Source organism: Capricornis sumatraensis, chromosome 23 (genome assembly GCF_032405125.1).
Source record: "Capricornis sumatraensis isolate serow.1 chromosome 23, serow.2, whole genome shotgun sequence".
Lineage (NCBI taxonomy): Eukaryota > Metazoa > Chordata > Mammalia > Artiodactyla > Bovidae > Capricornis > Capricornis sumatraensis.
Window position 1 is genome coordinate 32,969,775 of NC_091091.1, and position 21,182 is coordinate 32,990,956.

Below are 21,182 nucleotides of genomic sequence, written 5' to 3' on the forward strand. Positions count from 1 at the left end.
CTCTAGAATGTTTCGACGAGGCGCCAACAAACAGCGGCCCGGGCTTGAAATCTGGGAAGACCTGAGTCCCATCCTCTCAGACCTCACAGAGACATCTCCATTCCACAGGACGCCTCCTGGACACACACGACTGTCCCTGCCCTTGCTAGTGCCAGGCACACCCCAGACGTGAAACCTTCTACATTCTGGTTGCTGGTGACCACCGCTGACATCCAGGGATGTTAGCAAAACTCCTTCCATGAGGACAAAAATGACATGTTTAGGGCTGCCTAAAATCCTAGGCAGGTAGTTCTCTCCAAGAGATGGCTTTTGTCTGTTTTGTATTTATTTTTCTATCTTGATGGAAATATCCGCTAAGGGCCTGAAATGTATTCTGTTGTTTGAGAACAAATAGAACCATGATATCTCACAATTTAAGTGCCAGGTTTCATACACTTTTGGCAGTTCTATTACCTACGTATCTGAGGCCACATTTATTTTCCAATTGGAAGGCTGAGGCTGGCCCACACGGCTCCTCCCTCTGAATCCCACAGCTGTGTTCTCTAGCACTTGGGAAGAAAGATTCAGCCTTTGGATACAGACTGGTTGCAGAACCCGACCTGCCTCTTGCCAGTTGGGCCGGTTACTTTACCTCACTAAGCCTGTTTATTTTTCCTTTTGAAAATGAAGTAAATATGAATATAACAAATAGTAGAGCTAAGGATAAATTAACCACAAGATTAATTGCTAATTATGAAGAGCACTGTCCAATAAAAATATAATGTAAACACATGTATCATGTTTAATTTTTTAGTTAAGCAGGTGAAATTACTTTTAACATTTTATATAACCCAATATATTAAAAAAGACTTATCTTTTCAACATGTAATCAACATGAAAATATTATTGAGATATTTCCCATTCCTTTTTTTTTTAACTAAATCTTCAAAAACTGGCATGCATTTTATACTTTTAGCACATCTCCATTTGAACTAGCCACACTGCTAATTTCAGTAGTCGCATGTAGCTGGTGGTACAATATTTAAACAATACAGGCTTGTCCTATTGTTCAGTTAAATAAGAAAATGTATGGTTTTTAGTATTAGCAATTGGGTTATCTGGGGTAACAGTAACACCATGCATGCTCAGTTACTAAGTCGTGCCTGACTGTGCCTCCAAGGACTGTAGCCCGCCAGGCTCCTCTGTCCATGGGATTTCCCAGGCAAGAATACTGGAGTGGGTTGCCATTTCCTCCTCCAGAGTAAACCATACTCCTGCTAATACTAACAATTAACATTTATTAGAAAACTGTTTTGGAGTAGGCATGATGTTAAGTGACAAGAGTATCTTAGCGCTCAAAACCACACTATGAGGCAGGTACTGTTCTTATCTTTATTTCATACACAGGGACACTAGTTAAGGTCATCTGTCCATACATGGCAGAGCCAGGGTTTAAATCCCCAAGACAACTTCTATGCCAAACTGTCCTTCATCCTGTTAATCAAGATATCTCTCACTGAGAAACAAAGGCCCATCCCTAACTCAAGATGAGTATTATTCTCTCCAAAGATCCTTTCCGAGCTGGCCCCACTGGGTTGAACTCTGAGCACAGGACAATAACATGCACTCCTCTGCACCCTCCCAATTGGGTTAACCCAATTAGGTGCTTGATCAATATACATTTGCTATCTTGAAAAGTCGGTGGCATCTCAGAAACTCCCTGCTACCTGGTATAGAGGAGGTTCTGGTCAAATGGACATCGGGAAAGGAATTGTTCTTATGACTGGTATGTGACAGCCACAAGTGCAACCTGACCCCCAGAGCTCGATCCAGCACCTGGGTTCACGTCCAGGTCACCCATGCCAAAGTTCCAACATGATCTAGGGAATTTTCTGTTATTCTTAATCCCCTTCCAAGGAATGTTTGCAGAGTAATTGGCCTCAGAGGCCCTACATGAGCCTTGACATAGGGCAATGTGCACATTTCGTTTCAGGAGACAGCAAGCCTTCCAAAGCAGAGTCGAGCTGTCCTCTGTTCTTCTGGCGTGGAATGCAGGACAGACTCAGGGGCCCTAAAATGGCTGATGACCACCAGGGAGACTGTCCCCTTCAAAGTGTCATTCACACCCACCCCAGCATTTCTCCAGACCATCATTTGAGTTAATTCTCGAAAACCAAGCACCCACACCAAAAAGGCTAGTCATTCACATCATGGTGAGAACTTACTAGCTTTCTCTTTACATCCAATATAAATGATGCCAACTGCTTTGATTGGGATGGGAGGCAGACCACTGGAGATGAGATGAGACTACTTCCCTGGGCTTAGAGGGAAAGTAATGGAAAGTAGGGGAGGGAAAAAATAGAAGATCCCAGAAGAGAGGATACCACGTCAGAGCTTCCTATTTCACACCACCATCTAAATAATTTCCTATGTACAATTCCTGACCTTTTCACTTTTTCTTTAGCTTAATTTTAAGCCATTCAAAGATGAAAACAAGTCCTTGTCTTCCTAAGAACGTGCACAGATTAAATCAAACCCTTAAGAGACGCTCAATGAAGTTTTACTAAAATAGTATGAGTGGTGACTCAGAGTTGTCCACGGAAACCAATCACAGGGAGGTTCTCTTTGTCTACCTCGCTTGGTAACAATACATTGGCTTCCCACTAAGGCCTGGGAGGTCAAAGTTTAACAGGGTCGTTAGGACTTAGCTCCTTAGACACAAAGAGCGATCGAATTCTTGAGGAACAAATGTCCTTCGAGGTCAATCAGGTCAACCTCATCCAAGAAACCTACATGGAGGCTGAGTAACAATAATAATAATAATAGCCAAAATATATCTGATACTGAAGGAGGAAATGGACAGAGCTGGGCTCCCTCTTAGGCCAGGCTGCGAGCATTAGGCTACATGCATGGTCACCCTCCCAATGGACTCTGAACTTTGTGCCCAGTGTCTATAGAAATGGCATACCAATGGAAAACCAGACCCCCGGATAAAAGAGCCTCAGGACTTGGACTTGGATAAAAGAGCCTCAGGACTTGTACTTGGATAAAAGACCCTCAGGACTTGTACTTGGACTCTCCGTTGCCTAAAAGAATATGCTAATCATCTCTGTAACAGAACAAAGTGGTAAATTCCATTATGTTTATCGGGATATGACCACAGGCCTATTGATAAATATCCACTCTTTATCTAGTCTTGTGACACATGAATCATGGGTTAACTTTGATCGTATCTCCCTCTTACCTTGTCCAGACTAGTTCCAAGGAATTTGGGGAGGTGGGTTTGAGCAAGTACACTTAGGGTATATAAGGTTTTCACAAAAGCTGGTCGGGGTCCTTTGGCTAAGAGGAGACTCTGCCTTGGGCAGCCGGTGTAATAAACTGCACGCTGCTACCTGCATTGCCCTTCTGAGTGAGTTTGTTTCCCGGAATGTGTGGCTACAACATTTGGTACATGGACTGGGAAACTCCTCACTTTGAGGAGACAAGTCCCATTTGGGACTACTCCAAGGCCTTGTGGCTTGAATCTTCTAGAGGGGGGAAGGCGCCTCGCCCTTCTAGAAGGATTCTGCTTCTCAACGCCCGGACCTTTCACGTTAGCAGGTAGTGGATGGCAGCAGGGGAACTGAGCACTCAGGTGAGGAGGTGGAAGAGGGGACCTGATCACCCCCCTGGGAGGGACTAGGAGTGGGGACCCAAGGAGCCTGGAATAGGCAGGCAGCGATTGCTTGGTACACAGGTCGATGAGCGTGCTAGGGCTTAGGAAGGAAATTTGTGAAGGTCATTTAGGAGGTGTGTCCACGCCGTCTCAGGGGAAATTATTACCAGCTATCGCCAGGGGATTTTTAGGATAGAAAACTGGTCCTTGTATGCTCGTATTCTGCCCTCCCCAGGAGTTATCCCATCTGCTGTGAAATTCTTGACCCCCTTGGAATTGTTAGGCTAGAAGGAAGGGGGTACATAAGTGAGTATGAATTGGCTTTCCCGGAGACGGCCTGGGACATGGGATATTTAACCCATCTGTGTTTTCATCCGCACCTGATCAAGCCCACCAAGACAGAATGGACTTTAAGGGAGAAACAGTCTTGGACCACGTGGTGTTCTGGATCAGCTGTGCTGACCAGCAGGTGAAGACATGCCGATCCCCCTTCTCCCTCTGGGATCTGGCAGGTAAGGCTCTTCTCACCCCAGTTAGGAAGGAGGCAGAATGGCTATTTAAGTGTCATTGAGTGGAAATATCAGAAGTACATAGGATTCTGAGAATTTTGTAGACAGAATGAAAAGGAAAAGTAGAAGGTCTGAGAAGGTAAGCAAGACGGGGGGAAGTGAATCCAAGGCAACTGTATTGCAGTGCAGGATTAAAATTTAAAGAGGGGATTAGGAGGAGACTATGAGGTGAAGATGAAGCCTAACCGCCTCCACATACTCTGTGAGGTCGATTGGCCCCGTATGGGAGCAGGATGGCCACCAGAGAACACCCTGAACTTAAAAATAGTGGAAGTAGTCTATACAGCAGTCACAGGAGAGCAAGGACCCCTGAATCAATATCCATATATTGACTCATGGCTAGGCTTAGCTCAAGACCCTCCTACTTCCACAAGGTTCTGTATCCAGAAGGGGAAGGGAAAAATATTAATGGCACAAAAATTGACTGATGATTAAAAAAGGAAATTCTACAGGATTTGGACGGGGACCACCTGACCCCTACCCCATACTGGATAATGACGCGCCTACCTCCCAGTGCTCCACCAGGACCGGAGGCCACCCTGATGCCCAATCCAGGGCCAGGGGAAGTCCTGCAGCAGCCGCTGCTCCTCCACCAGCTCTCCCTGAGGTCATAGAGCCGCCACCTGGGCAGGCTCCGATCCCGGTGACAGAAGCCTCTGGCCAACACTTCCAGGATCTGCTCCAGCCAAACCCCCCGAGCTATATCCGCCTCTCCCGCCTCTCCCGGTGAGTACTGACAGGAGGGGGAGGGAGACGTTGGAATTAAGCAGAGACTGCGCTCTGCCAGAGAGCCAGAGGGAACGAAAGCGAACAGACAACAGATTTGCAATGCTAGCTGCTGCTCTGAGAAAGTCTATCTCGGGCCCTCCGGAAAACCTCGTCTGCCCCAGGGACAGGACAGTCCTTCAACACGTCCCAACAGAGGTCCCGGGCCCCATTACAGCCAAACCAGTGTGTCCGGTGCCGAGCTTTTGGCCACTGGAAGAATGAATGCCCTAAGGCAAGGAAGGAAGAGGAAGCTCCCGCAGTTGTGGGGCTTGCTGGATTGGAAATTAAATAGGGCTGCTGGTAACCTTAAGAGTGGGCAACCAAAACATTGACTTCATGGTTGATACAGGAACAGAACTGTCAGTAGTAAAACCTGTGGCACCACTGTCCAAAAAGACCACCACTGTCCAAAAAGTCTACCACTGTAACTGGGGTATTGGGAGAAGAGATGATTAAATTGTTTTGCCAGCCCAGAAAATGTCAAATGGCAGGGCACCAAGTGATTCATGAATTCCTCTACATTCCTGAGTGCCCAGTACCCCTGTTGGGAAGAGACTTGCTAACCAAACTAGGAGCACAAGTGACTTTCTCCCCTGAGGAGAGGCCCACCTTCTGGATGGACACTATGACTTACTTGCGCTCTCTCTCAATACCACCCCAAGATGAGTGGAGGTTGCATGAGCCTCCAAAGGAAGAACCAGGTGGGCTGGAAGAGCATGAGAGAGAGCTAACTCAATTATTCCCTGAGGTCTGGATGGAAGACAACACCCCCTCCCCCCAGGCTGGCTAAACATCAAGCCCCAATGATAAAAGAACTCAAACCAGGCACCATCCCGGTTAGAAAGCACCAGTGCCTGCTGTCTATAGAGGCCTGGGCCAGCATACTGCCCCACATCAATAGAGTGAAACAAGCGGGCATTCTAGTAGAGTGCCATTCGGCTTGGAATATGCTGATCCTGCCAGTCAAAAAGGAAGGAGGGCAGGACCATAGGCCTGTACAAGATCTCAGGCTGGTCAACCAGGCTACTGTGACTTTACACCCCACTGTTCCAAACCCCTATACCTTACTTAGCCTCCTCCCGCCAAGGACTAAAGTTTATACCCGCCTAGATCTCAAGGATGCCTTCTGCATACGCCTCGTCCCAGCGTCACAGCCCATCTTTGCCTTTGGATGGGAAGATCCGGTCGGGGGCACCAAGCAACAGCTCATCTGGACTCCCCCACAAGGGTTTAAGAACTCCCCAGCCATCTTTGGGGAAGCCTTGGCTTCTGACCTGAACTCATTCCATCTGGAAGAGTATGAATATTGGCTCCTACACTATGTGGATGTCCTGCTGCTGGCCGCCGAGACCAAGGAAAAGTGCTGGAAAGGGACAAAAGCGCTGCTCCAGCTGCTGATGGAGGCAGGTCACCCGGTGTTGAAGAAGAAGGCACAGATCTGCAGGGAGGAGGAAAGGTCTCTGGGATTTGTTTTAAAGAAGGACACAAGGCTCCAGACCCTAGCTGGGTCCCATATACTGATGGCACCAGCCTGATAAAACAAGGACAACAGCTGTCAGGTTAGCCAAAGTGGAAGGGGCCATCAAGACTGAAAAGGGATGGTGGGAATTGCCAAGTGGCAAATTATTGGTACCAAAGGAGCTGGCACACTATCTGGTAAGCCAAACACACCAAGCGACACACCTAGGCCAGGGTGCCTGCTCCCAAGTTAATGCTGCCTCTCGGGTATTTAGACAAAAACCTCTGGGTATTCAGCTGAAAGTCACGCTGCCCTTTGAACACCTGGGAGTGGACTTCACTGAAATGAAACCTCACTGACACTACCGTTACCTGCTGGTCATGGTATGTACATTCTCGGGATGGGTAGAAGCTTTTCCTACCTGGACTGAAAGAGCATCAGAAGTAGCCCGGTGCCTGCTTAGGGAAATAGTTCCCAGATTTGGACTTCCTACCAGCATTGGTTCAGACAATGGCCCGGCTTTTGTAGCTGATTTAGTACAACAAGTAACCAAAACTTTAAACATCAAATGGAAACTGTACACTGCATATAGGCCCAGAATTCTGGGATGGTGGAATGAACCAACCGGACATTAAAGAGACTCTCCAAGTGGATCATAGAGACTGACTGCTCCTGGGTGGACTTGCTTCCAAGGGCTCTGCTCAGACTCAGGATGACCCCACAGTCCCAAGGCTATCCTCCATACAAAATTATGTATGGGAGGCCCCCTCCCATAATAAAACAGGTGTCAACAAATTTGCCTCAGGTAATGGGGGATAGGATTTTACAGCAGATGGAACTGGGTAAGGTAATAAATCGGATAACTAAGTTTGTACAAGAAAGGGTGCCGTTCCCCCTTGGGGAACAGAGTCATGAGTTTACGCTTGGTGACCAAGTATGGGTCAAAGATTGGAAACATGATTTGCTAACCCCTCGGTGAAAGGACCCTTAAGTTATTCTAACTACCCCTACTGCAGTTAAAGTTGCAGGTATTGTCCCTTGGATCCATCATACAACGGTGAAGAGAACATACCATGCAGACCCAAAAAATACTGAGTGGGCTGCACAGAGGGACCCCACTGATCTTTGAGAGACTAAGACCATCCTTAAGAAGAAGGAAAAGAAGATCCCGGACGAGCCCCTTCAGGATGAAGCCGCACAATCAACTCCTGCTGCTTGGCCTCATCAACATGATTTTGAATTTAACTTCCATTTCAACTCGGGACAATGTGTTCATCTCATGGGCACATTCCTACCAGACTTCCAAAACACCTCCAGCTGCTGGATAAATGGGGCTATGCTTCTGTCAGCGATGGAGGGACTTCCTTGGTGGGTGTCACCACTCTGCCAAGATTTTAAACCACTCTGCTCTTTTCTGGAATGACAAAAAGAGACTTTCCCCTCTCTTGTCAATCATAACCTCTCCTTGCTCTCTTGGTGTAAGACCTACAGTCAATAAACTCAGGTCATGGGGTTACATTTGATATAAAGGCCAGTGTAACAAAAGCCTAACCTACAAGCCCCAATAAATCTACCTTATTTACACACTAGGTGGACAAGATCTGTGTTTCAGTGGTATGAGTATATTGCTGCCTTAGGTTTCCCTGAGGCTCAGATGGTAAAGCATCTGCCTACCATCTGGGAGGTCCAGGTTCAAACCCTGGGTCGGGAAGATCTCCTGGAGGTGGAAATGGTAACCCACTCCAGTATTCTTGCCTGGAAAATCCCGTAGATGGAGGAACCTGGTAGGCTACAGTCCATGGGGTCACAAAGAGTCGGACACTACTGAGCGACTTCACTTTTCACTATAGGGAAAACAGATATGATTAAAGTAGAGGCCTTGACTAATTTCACAAAACAGGCCCTCCTAGATAGAACAAAAGCCATCTAAGCCTTAAATGAAGAGCAAATCCAAATGAGAAAAGCAGTAATTCATAATAGAATTGCTTTGGACATACAGCTACTTAACGAAGGACCTGTGCTATAATTAAGGTTGAATGTTGTGTATACATTCCTGACTTATCTGGCAATGTATCGATTGCTTTAGATGACATGAAAAACCAGGTAAAACAATGTCAAATGAAAACATTCCTTTCTGGACTTCAGTTCTCTCTTGGGTGAAGGGCAATTGATGGAAAACTATATTTACCATTGTTATAGTTACCTTGATAGTTCTGCTTTGTGGACCCTGAATTTTACAATGTATTATGAACTTTGTAACCCGAAGGTTGATGTCATTCTCCCAAATTGGCGGTCGGAGAGCCAGGGTGCAATATATCCCTATGAGTGATGCTCATAATATGAGTTAAGAGCATCAAGAGGGGGGAATGAAGGAGGAAACAGACAGAGCTGGACTCCCTCTTAGGCCAGGCTGCGAGCATTAGGCTACACACATGGTCACCCTCCCAGTGGACTCTGAACTTTGAGCCCAGTGTCTGTAGAAACGGCATACCAATGGGAAACCAGACCCCCGGATAAAAGAGCCTCAGGACTTGGACTTGGACTCTCCGTTGCCTAAAAGAATATGCTAATCATCTCTGTAACAGAACAAAGTGGTAAATTCCATTATGTTTATCGGGATATGACCACAGGCCTATTGATAAATATCCACTCTTTATCTAGTCTTGTGACACATGAATCATGGGTTAACTTTGATCGTATCTCTCTCTTACCTTGTCCAGACTAGTTTCAAGGAATTTGGGGAGGTGGGTTTGAGCAAGTACACTTAGGGTATACAAGGTTTTCACAAAAACTGGTCGGGGTCCTTTGGCTAAGAGGAGACTCTGCCTTGGGCAGCCGGTGTAATAAACTGCACGCCGCTACCTGCATTGCCCTTCTGAGTGAGTTTGTTTCCCAGAACGCGTGGCTACAGCAATACTTCCTCTGGCTCAGATACTTTCTCACACTTTGTGTTCATTAATTTACTTTATCCTTGAAACAGAATATGAGGCAAATCTCTTATTATCCCTGTTTCAGATGGAAAATGAGGCAGGTGGGCCATGACACTGTGGACCAGCATTCTGAAAATGCTCTCTTCACCCTGGGCTAAAATTCCGCTGCTCTTTCTAAGCTCACTGATCCGCTCCTACCATTTAGAGGGGAAGCAATGTGCCACAGCCACTCAGTGAGTCACTGGCCTAGAAACCCAGAAGAGCAGAGTTAATGTTTCCCCCATGTATCCCCCACAGCACTCAGGCAGGGTCTTGCCTATAGGAGGCTATCAGCTGATGGATGGGAATGTTGACTCATGGCCGGACAGCCTTGTCCTGCTGCCGTGTGTCAGGGTGAGTGACTCCCTCACCAGGACCCATTTCCAGGTCGTTGGCTTGGTCCCCTCTAATGGAAAAAGCAGATGCAGTGAGCTTAGAAAGACCAGGTGGATTTTAGCCCAGGGTGAAGAGAGCACCCTCAGAATGGGTCCCCCAAGTCATTTTCCACCTGTGAAATGGGGGTGATAATAAATCTACCTTTTTTTTAAGATCTTATATTTTGTTGTGAGAACAAAGTAAGCACTAAATACAGTTTAGCTGTTATTACTATTATTGCTCCTCCTCTTCTTTACATCCATCACAACCCTCTTTGCCCAAAGTGAAGATTCACCTGCTGGTTTGTTTTCTCAGGCATGCATCCTAAGGCCACCACTTAGATCAACAGCTCTATGGTGACTGTGACAGTTAATCCCATTTTCTGGGGAAAAGAATCAAGGGTTAGGGATAAGGAAGGGTTATTAGGATCTCCCTCTCCAACTCACTGTATGATGTAGTAATTAGATTCTCCTTGGGATAAAAAAAATCTACGCTAAAATGTAAATACTCCGTTCATATTTGGGTATCCCTTCCAACTTGAGTGTAAAATATTTTACTCTGTTGACATGTATTTGAGATCAGGGAGGGTGAAAAGGATGGAAAACCTGATGGAAGAGGTGGATTTTAGGAGTGGAATTATTTTGTTTGAAGAGATTTGAAGAGGACCAGAATTTTCAAGAAAGATTAGAGTTAATCCAAGACACAGAACAACTCAAGAACACTATTTGTTCTTTACATAGGTTTATGTGATATTCACATATAATATGTGAGTATGTCATATGCAAATGAGAGCTTGAATATCCAATCCATTTCTGAGTTTCTCAAAACATCCTGAGAAACACAATTATTCCAAACATCACAAGTGACTCACCTGGAAGCACAGGGAGCTTCATAGGTTCTGTAGATTTGATCCTAATACTTTGGATGATTAAGCAGAAATGATAACACCTGAGGCAGAGAACTCTAACTCTAGTAACCTGAACTCTTCCTGGGAGAAACCATAACCCCATTCAATATTGAGAAAGTCATGCAGTCTTGAGTTTTACAAATACTTCCTTGTTCCTGACATAAAGCTGATGGTCACATACCATGGGGAGGATGGGCCCAGGAGCACAGTCCAGAAGCAGCTATGACACTGTAGGAGTCAAAACCAAGCTCAGACAGTCTCCACCCAGAACGGAGAAACCAGACACTTGGCAACTGCGCTGCTAATTTAATCCTCTGAAGGCATCCCAGCAAGATAATTCAGATCTTGAAATTAGACTGGAGAAGAACTCCTCTTGGATGAAGGGGCAAAAGCATTGATAAGCTTCTTTATTCAGTTCAGTTCAGTTCAGTTCAGTTCAGTCAGTCATTCATGTCTGACTCTTTGCAACCCTATGAACCCCAGCATCTCAGGCCTCCCTGTCCATCACCAACTTCCAGAGTCTGCCCAAACCCATGTCCATTGAGTCGGTGATGCCATCCAACCATCTCATCCTGTGTCGTCCCCTTCTCCTCCTGTCCTCAATGTTTCCCAGCATCAAGGTCTTTTCAAATGAGTCAGCTCTTCGCATGAGGTGGCCAAAGTATTAGAGTTTCAGCTTCAACTTCAGTCCTTCAAATGAATACCCAGGACTGATCTGCTTTAGGATGGACTGGTTGGATCTCCTTGCAGTCCAAGAGACTCTCAAGAGTCTTCTCCAACACCACACTTCAAAAGCATTGATTCTTGTGCACTCAGCTTTCTTTATAGTCCAATGCTCACATCCATACATGACCACTGGGAAAACCATAACCTTGACTAGATGGACCTTTGTGGACAAAGTAATGTCTCTGCTTTTGAATATGCTATCTAGGTTGGTCATAACTTTCCTTCCAAGGAGTAAGCATCTTTTAATTTCATGGCTGCAATCACCATCTGCAGTGATTTTAGAGCCCCTCCAAATAAAGTCAGACACTGTTTCCACTGTTTCCCCATCTATTTGCTGTGAGGTGATGGGACCAGATGCCATGATCTTCATTTTCTGAATGTTGAGCTTTAAGCCAATTTTTTCACTCTCCTCTTCTACTTTCATCAAGAGGCTCTTTTGTTCTTCACTTTCTGCCATAAGGGTGCTGCTAATCGAATGTGAGGTAAGATTGATTCTTTTGCTTACCTTAAGACTTCCTTTTTTGCAACATTAGGTAACAATGCAGGTGTTTGGTGATTCTGTGCAAACACCACAGAAGGGAATGTGCCTTAATTCACACATCTGAAAATAATGATGGAATAATAGCTTGTGATGATAGTATGTTTCCCGCCCTAGGGATGATGCTATGTGCTTTACACACTGTCAGTTAGTTTTAACAAAGACCCTGTGAGATAAGAACTATGACTGCTTGAATTTTACAGATTAGGAAACTGATGCTCAAAAGATAAAGTAACGTGTTAAAGACCAGACAACTTCTTAGTGGCAGAGCTGCGAGGTAAATCCAGGCAGTCTGCCTCCAGCAAATAAACCAGAGGGATGATTGAAGTCTCCCCAGTAATGGGGATTTACCAAAACCACAGGGCTTCCCTGGTGGCTCAGACAGTAAAGAATCTGCCTGCAGTGTAGGAGAACCAGGTTTGATCCCTGGATCAGGCAGATCCCCTGGAGAAAAGAATGGCTGCCCACTCCAGTATTCTTGCCTGGAGAATCCCATGGACAGAGGAGCCTGGAGGGCTACAGTCCGTGAGGTCACAAAGAGTCAGACACGACTGAGCAACTAACACAACACAAAATAAAACCAGGGTGTCCAGAAGTGAACCCTATAAACCTGACTCCCTGCAAGGACTGGGTTCGAGGGAGATAGACACAAAGAATGAAGAGGCAGGATTAAGGCCAGGATTAAAGGCAGAGAACAGGCTAGGAGAGCTCCCAGGATTCAGGCGCTGAGTCAGGCGTAAGGGGACTGAAGTATTTAGACCTCAGTTTGGGCTCTTGGGGTGGTGGTCTTGGGCCAAGTTAAGGAAGCAGACTCCCACCATTGCCCTTTGGGGTGCGGGCCACTCCCACCTGAGGTGGGAATGGGGAGTTGGCAGGGGAGAGGCTGAGGGCAGCAAAGCTTTGTCTCCTCCCAGGGGTGGGGGCCTCACCAGCCGAATTGCCTGCAGCACAGGCGGCTTCCTGATCCAGGCTTCTACTTGGTCACCAACATACCAGATGGCCACATGTTTGCCCTGGAGCCGAAGGAGCAGAATGTTCTTAACCCAGGATTAACCAGAAAATGCTACACTCAGAAAGAGCTAGGAAAGGGCGGGGGCGGTGGAGGGAGGAAAAGAAGACGGGAAAGAAATCTACCTAGGAAGCGATCGCTGAGCACCTCCCAACCCAAACCCACCTGGGATGGGAGCACAGTGCTGGGTCCAGGATCCAAGCTCACTGCTCGACACAGGAGACCTCATTTAACAGGCAGCATGGGCCTGCAAGGCAGGTATGATTCATCCTTTTACAGACAAGATCATCGAGATTAGGGAACTTGTTCAAGGTTACACAGCTGTACAACCAGAATTTGAACATCTGCATGTAACCACTCTGCCCTCAGAAGTACCTGGTAAAGCCCTCCTGGGGCATAAAAGAGCTCTTGACCTCACTGGCTGTCCACAAAGGAGTTGACATCCCCCGAAATTGTTGCATTAGACGTGATACTGTTGTTCCCTCTGGACACAGGCGTGGCCCTCTGGGGTGGCTGCAAAACAGGACACAACTCGGTTGTTCTCAGTAGGATGACCAAGTACTAACGAGACTGTGACTTTTATAGATGAGGACGATTAGTGCCAAGGTGAAAAGCAGTTAATAAATGAGAGTCAGGACTCCAACGCTGATCTCTCTGACCTGCAGTGCAAGTGCTGAACTGCTCCACACACCACTGCTGGGTCTGGGCCAATGTGGACAGTGTCGTGGTTAAGACTCTGGGCTCAGTCAGTTAGTTCAGTCAGTTCAGTCCCTCAGTCGTGTCTGCCTCTTTCCGACCCCATGAATTGCAGCATGCCAGGCCTCCCTGTCTATCACCAACTCCCAGAGTTCACTCAGACTCACGTCCATCGAGTCAGTGATGCCGTCCAGCCATCTCATCCTCTGTCGTCCCCTTCTCCTCCTGCCTCCAATCCCTCCCAGCATCAGAGTCTTTTCCAATGAGTCAACTCTTCGCATGAGGTGGCCAAAGTACTGGAGCTTCAGCTTTAGCATCATTCCTTCCAAAGAATACCCAGGGTTGATCTCCTTCAGAATGGACTAGTTGGATCTCCTTGCAGTCAAAGGGACTCGCAAGAGTCTTCTCCAACACCACACTTCAAAAGCATCAATTCTTTGGCGCTCAGCCATCTTCACAGTACAACTCTCACATCCATACATGACCACAGGAAAAACCATAGCCTTGACTAGACGGACCTTTGTTGGCAATGTAATGTCTCTGCTTTTCAATATGCTATCTAGGTTGGTCATAACTTTTCTTCCAAGGAGTAAGCGTCATTTAATTTCATGGCTGCAGTCACCGTCTGCAGTGATTTTGGAGCCCCCCAAAATAAAGTCTGACCCTATTTCCACTGTTTCCCCATCTATTTCCCATGAAGTGATGGGCCTGGATGCCATGATCTTCATTTTCTGAATGTTGAGCTTTAAGCTAACTTTTTCACTCTCCTCTTTCACTTTCATCAAGAGGCTTTTTAGTTCCTCTTCACTTTCTGTCATAAGGGTGGTGTCATCTGCATATCTGAGGTTATTGATATTTCTCCCGGAAATCTTGATTCCAGCTTGTGTTTCTTCCAGTCCAGCGTTTCTCATGGTGTACTCTGCATAGAAGTTAAATAAGCAGGGTGACAATATACAGCCTTGACGTACTCCTTTTCCTGTGTGGAACCAGTCTGTTGTTCCATGTCCAGTTCTAACTGTTGCTTCCTGACCTGCATACAGATTTCTCAAGAGGCAGGTCAGGTGGTCTGGTATTCCCATCTCTTTCAGAATTTTCCACAGCTTATTGTGATCCACACAGACTCTGGGCTCAGGCTACCCCAATTCAAGTTCTGACTCTGGCACTTAGCCTGATGCATGACCTGACGCTGAAGTCATTTTCCTCAATGAGCATGTGAGGATGTGGCCTCTCTGCATCCCGCCCCCAGGGCCTCCCCAACACCTAGAGAATGTATTTTAAGATTTTTTTTTAAAGATTTATAATTTTTTTTTTAATTTGGCTGGGCCAGGTCTTAGTTGCCTCATGCAAGATCTTTCACTGTGACATGCAGGATCTAGTTCCCTGACGAGGGATCAAGCCCAGGTCCCCTATATTGAGAACACAAAGCCTTAATCACTGGACTACCAGGGAAGTCCCTAGAGAATATATCTTAAACACAGTAACCCTGCTTTTCAAGAAGAGTCTTACTCAGGACCCTGATATAGAATACAATAGACCAATGCAGAGCTGTTTTAGTTGCAGAAGAGGAGGGCTCACAATTCCTCCCCACCACACCTCTACCTCATTCTATCATCCACCCGAGGCCAGAGTAGTGAGCCCCAGGATCCCCAGGGACACTTGAAAACTAATTTACAAATGAACACCAGTCTCCTGATCAAGCTTCTTTGACTTGAAAGTGAAAGTGTTAGTCGCTCAGTCATGTCTGACTCTTTGCGACCCGTGGACTGTAGCCCGCCAGGCTCCTCTGTCCATGGGATTCTCCAGGCAAGAATACTGGAGTGGGTTGCCATTACCTTCTCCACTCTTTGACTTAGTACCTGTCAAGTCACCTTTTATTGAAAGTCATAATTCATTTATTCAATAAATAGTATCATTAAGAATACCAATAAAAGGAAACTAATTTTGCAAACTACAATTTTGAAAATAAAGCCAATATAACAAGAATAAAATATACATGACAAGAGAAGAATGTTTGTTTTTGACTCACCGTGCTTTCTTGTTTTTTACAGTTAAGCTAAATGTGTTCAGAACAAACCTGTTTCCCTTGGTCTAACTTGAGCAATTTTCTAACAAGTAACAACATTCTGGAACACTTTTGCTGTGAGATATTTGAGATTCACATATTTGTTGAAGTGCATAGATTCTAATTCAATAGTTGATCTGCCTATCTTGCTATTCTCTGAATATCATCAGTAGCATATATTCCTGAATAAGTACTACCTGAAATTCTAAAATTTTTAATCTTTGACATAAAATTTATTTCAGCTGTGGGTTTTCAATTACTTTGAGAATCACTTGAAAGTAAACTCGAAACCCTCCCTTCACCTTCCCGCAGGAACAAAGAGCTCTTATCAAAGTGTAGAAACTTGGGTTCTGTCTTTCTACTCTAAAGAACATTTCTCATTAATCCCTCTGGGAAGAAGTACTTCAGAATAATCAATATGCGCTGGCAAAAATTACCCTGTCTAATATCAACAACAAAAACAAAACAAAAAAATAAAAAAAAGAGAGAAGAAAAAAAGACATTTCAAAACTTCAAGCTTAAAGGATGCATAAAATACCGTTAGTGCTGTATTTTCTGGAATTACATAAATGTTATATACGTATCAAATGAGGTCATGCTTGTTAAATGTGTGTCAAACCTCGCAGCCCTGAGAAGCCCCCACCTCGGTATACCCTGGCATTACCTCTCCTGGTCACCACTAGCAAACCCACCCTCCCCAAATGACACCCCTTCTCTGAAGCCTTCACAGTGCTGCCACATTCAGTCCCTGAGCCACATCCACAAAGGCCTGTGCGGGTCTCTGCCCCACTTTGTAGACACCTCCCAGAGCACCTGCCTCCCTCGGAAGGCATCTATTCCCGGTGTACCCTCCACTCTGCTGGTCTGAGGTAGATGGGCAACACATGTGTGTGTGGAGTAAATGAATTGTATTGTCTTAATTATCAGTAAGTTAAAGAAGTTGATGTGGTTTTGAAAATAACTCAATGCTCCCCAGGAGCCAGCTTTAATATCTGAGCTGGATATATGGATTCTTCTACTACCCAGGTGGAACTAGTGGTAAAGAACCTGCCTGCCGATGCAGGAGACACGGGTTCAATCTCTGGTCAGGAAGATCCCCTGGAGGAAGACATGGCAACCCACTCCCTCATTCTTGCCTGGAGAATCCCATGGACAGGGGAGCCTGGCGGGCTACAGTCCATGGGACCGCAGAGTTGGACACAACTAAAGTGACCTGGCATGCATGCATGCGTACAGGTTCTTCTACGCACCACAAAACAGAGCTGAAGGGAACTTTAGACACCATCTGATCATATTTAAGTATTCAGAAACTGAGGCCTGGAAATGATATTCCCAGCAAGAAAGTGGTAGGTCTAGAACAAGAAATCAGGGCCCAAGACTCTCCATTAAGCATTCAATTTATAAGTGAGTCAGCCTGCGCCCTCATAGGCTCCTAGCTCAGGACCCTTCCATGAGGCACAAGCAGTGAGCAGGAAAGTAGATGTCTGGGCCAGGAGAGGCCTCACCTTGCTCTGGGGCAGAATGGTGATGTCATCATAATTGATTTGCCACCAAACCCACTCCGGTACTCTTGCCTGGAAAATGCCATGGACGGAGAAGCCTGGTAGGCTGCAGTTCATGGGGTCGTTAAGAGTCAGACACAACTGAGCGTCTTCACTTTCGCTTTTCACTTTCATGTATTGGAGAAGGCAATGGCAACCCACTCCAGTGTTCTTGCCTAGAGAATCCCAGGGACGAGGAAGCCTGGTGGGCTGCCGTCCATGGGGTCGCACAGAGATGGACACAACTAAAGCGACTTAGCTGCAGCAGCGGCATCTTTATTTTGCCTCTCTAGTTTTCCTCTCTTTATCCTTGAAATAAGACCTATGATGACAGCTCCCAGGATGGTAATCAGGAGGGTTAGGGTAAAGATCACAGCTGCTGCTGCTGCTGCTGCTAAGTCGCTTCAGTCGTGTCTGACTCTGTACAACCCCATTGACAGCAGCCCACCAGGCTCCCCGTCCGTGGGATTCTCCAGGCAAGAACACTGGAGTGGGTTGCCATTACCTTCTCCAATGCACGAAAGTGAGAAGTGAAAGTGAAGTCACTCAGTCGTGTCCGACTCTTCAAGACCCCATGGACTGCACCCTACCAGCCTCCTCCATCCATGGGATTTTCCAGGCAAGAGTACTGGAGTGGGGTGCCATCGCCTTCTCCGAAGATCACAGCGGTCACACCTAAAGGGCAGAGACATAGCATTGCTGAGGCCCACCTAGGAGCGAAAGTGACCACACTGGGGCCCCAGCCCGGCCCTGCTAAACAGAAGGCTCAACAGCTGCCCGGGCGTGGGTCCAAATTAAAGCACACAGAGTCTACTCAGATGTATCTTCTCAGGGAATCCTATAGGGCCCCAAGTGCATGGTCTTCCCATACCCATCTGATTCCCATGGCAACTGCACTCACCTCTTCCTTATATAGAAACTTCCCTTGTAGAGAAAACTTCTAATACCATTACCACCTTTCATTCAACATATACTATGTGTTCTCTTTACACTTGCTCTCAGGTATGATCCACCTCGTTGCAGGCCTGGGCTCCTAACCACCAGATAACACTCCCTTTTCCAGACTCCATCTCTGTAGAAATGGAATTCCCAAGACTCAACTCTCAGGGGCCAAGTTTTCTCAGGGCAGAGGTTCTCGATAGGGGAGGCCGGTGACGTTGCCTCCCCAGGCGATATTTGGCAATGTCTGGAGACATTTTGGGTTATTACAACCAGAGGGGACTTCTGGCATCTAGTGTGTGAAAGCCAGGGATGCTGGTAGGCCTCCTACAAGGCACAGGACAGCCCTTCACAGAAAAATATTATCCCATCCTAAACATCAGTGCTGTTGCCACTGCTGAGAAGCCCTGTTGTAATGAATCTTTTCTGCTCCCTTCTCCAGGTGGCCACTCTGACCTGTAAAAGCCACCTCAGTTTCACAGAGCCCTTTGGAAAATCTACAGCCAGGTCTGTCCTCAAGAAGGGAGCCATGGAGCCAAGAAATAGTGGAGAAATTACCCATGGGTCTTAAAAAAAAAGAAGACAATTAAAGGTCAGTGCCAGCTTGATTTATTCTACTTGTCTCTACCTTAGGTATAGCAGGGACAGCTGAAACACACACGTCATTGCAAAAACAGGCCTTGGTCTCTTAACTCAAACATCTGTTGACCCATCTAGTTTCCCCCCATCACCTAGACTCTTTAAACCTAGCCTTCAGGTAGTATAATTCATGAGAGAGCAATATTTTTTGCTGGGCAGAATAACTGACATGATCTTTTGATTCAAACCATGTCACTCCTGACTTCAAAGACGATGTGTCAATTCTCCGATGTTGCTGGGGTTTTCTTCCATTTTTGATTTAGACAAATCTTGTTAGAAAGCATCCTCACACTTCACAGACTATAACATCCCCACTGCATGGAGAATGCCTGTTCCTGCAACACTGAGAACCTAGTTGGCCACGGTTGCTTTATTTCTTCTGTGTGTGCTTAGTAACTCAGTCATGTCCAACTCTTTGTGACCCCATGGACTCTAGCCCTCCAGGCTCTCTGTCCTTGGGGCAAGGATACTGGAGTAGGTTGCCATGCCCTCCTCAAGGGGATCTTCCCAACCCAGGGATTGAACCCAGGTTTCCCGCATTGCAGGCAGACTTTTTACCATCTGAGCCACCAGGGAGCCCATGAATACTGAAGTGAGTAGACTATCCCTTCTCCAGGGTATCTTCCTGATCTAGGAATCAAACCAGCATCTCCTGCTTAGGCCAATCCATTTGGGAACAGTAAAATTCCATTATAAGATGCTTGCTCCTTGCAAAGAAAGCTAAGAAAAACCTAATAAGCATATTAAAAAGCAGAGACATCACTTTACTGACAAAGGTCCATATATTCAACTATATTCATATAGTTTTTCCAGTAGTCATGTATTGTGTGAGAGTTGGACCATAAAGAAGGCTGAACACCAAAGAATCAATGCTTTTGAACTGTGGTGCTGGAGAAGACTCTTAGTCCCTTGGACAGCAAGGAAATCAAATCAGTCAATTCTAAAGGAAATCAACCCTGAATATTCATTAGAAGACTGATGCTGAAGCTGAAGCTCCAATACCCTGGCCACCTGATACAAAGAACAGACTCTTTGGAAAAGACCCTGATGCTGGGAAAGATTGAGAACAGGAGGAGAAGGGGACGACAGAGGATGAGATGGTTGGATGGCATCACTGACTCAATGGACATGAATTTGAGCAAACTCCAGGAGATAGTAGAGGACAGGATAGTAGACTACAGTCCATGGAGTCACAAATAGTCGGACACAACTAAGTGACTCAACAACAATAACAAAATTCCATAAGAGAAGGGGAGAGAGAAGTGTTAAATCAAATCTTGACTGCAGGTAGTGGCAGTGGGGGGCAAGCAGAAACTGAATTACGTTTTAGATTCTCGTTTAGTTGCTCATTGATTTGTAGCTGAGAAAACAGAAACAGAGACTATTTCCCCCAGGCATTTCCAGGTACTGGGAGCCCAGGGTGGCAGACATGTCCTGGCATCCCCATGGCTTGTCTGGATGAGGCAGTTTCACTGACTGTGAACCTAATCCTGTAAGGGATGCTGTGCTCCAATATCAACCAGGGCTAGGGCCTCTCCCTGAGACACCAGGCAGTAGGACCTGCCCAGAGCAGCATCAGAGGAGGCCTAGGCTGACGAGGAGGTACAGGTAGGGAGGCTCTAAGTGGAATCTGAAGTGGCTAAGCCATACCCACAGTCAAGGGCAAGATCTCCTTGAAGGCCCAAAGTCAATCTTTATGAGTTCAGTCAGTTCAGTTCAGTCACTCAGTCGTGTCTGACTCTTTCCAACCCCATGAACCGCAGCACACCAGGCCTCCCTGTCAATCACCAGCTCCCGGAGTTTACCCAAACTCATGTCCATTGAGTCAGTGATGCCATCCAACCATCTCATCCCTGTCTTCCCCTTCTCCTCCTGCCCTCAATCTTTCCTAGCATCAAGGTCTTTTCAAATGAATCAGCTCTTAACATCAGGTGGCCAAAGTATTGGAGTTTCAGCTTCAATATCAATCCTTCCAACGAACACTCAGGACTGATCGCCTTTAGGATGGACTGGTTGGATCTCCTTGCAGTCCAAGGGACGCACAAGAGTCTTCTCCAACACCACACTTCAAAAGCATCAATTCTTCAGTGCTTAGCTTTCTTTATAGTCCAACTCTCACATCCATACATGACCACTGGAAAAACCATAGCCTTGACTAGACGGACCTTTGTTGGCAAAGTAATGTCTCTGCTTTTTAATTTGCTGTCTAGGTTGGTCATAACTTTCCTTCCAAGGAGTAAGCATCTTTTAATTTCATGGCTATAGTCACCATCTGCAGTGATTTTGGAGCTCAAAAAATGAAGTCTGACACTGTTTCCACTGTTTCCCCATCTATTTCTCATGAAGTG

The 21,182-nt window shown here is 46.2% G+C and overlaps 1 pseudogene; it reads right to left on the minus strand.

The window, feature by feature from the left end:
- LOC138070215 (guanylate cyclase 2G-like) overlaps positions 1-17,334 on the minus strand; it is a 36,368-nt pseudogene extending 19,034 nt beyond the window's left edge.
- Between the last annotated feature and the right edge of the window lie 3,848 nt (positions 17,335-21,182).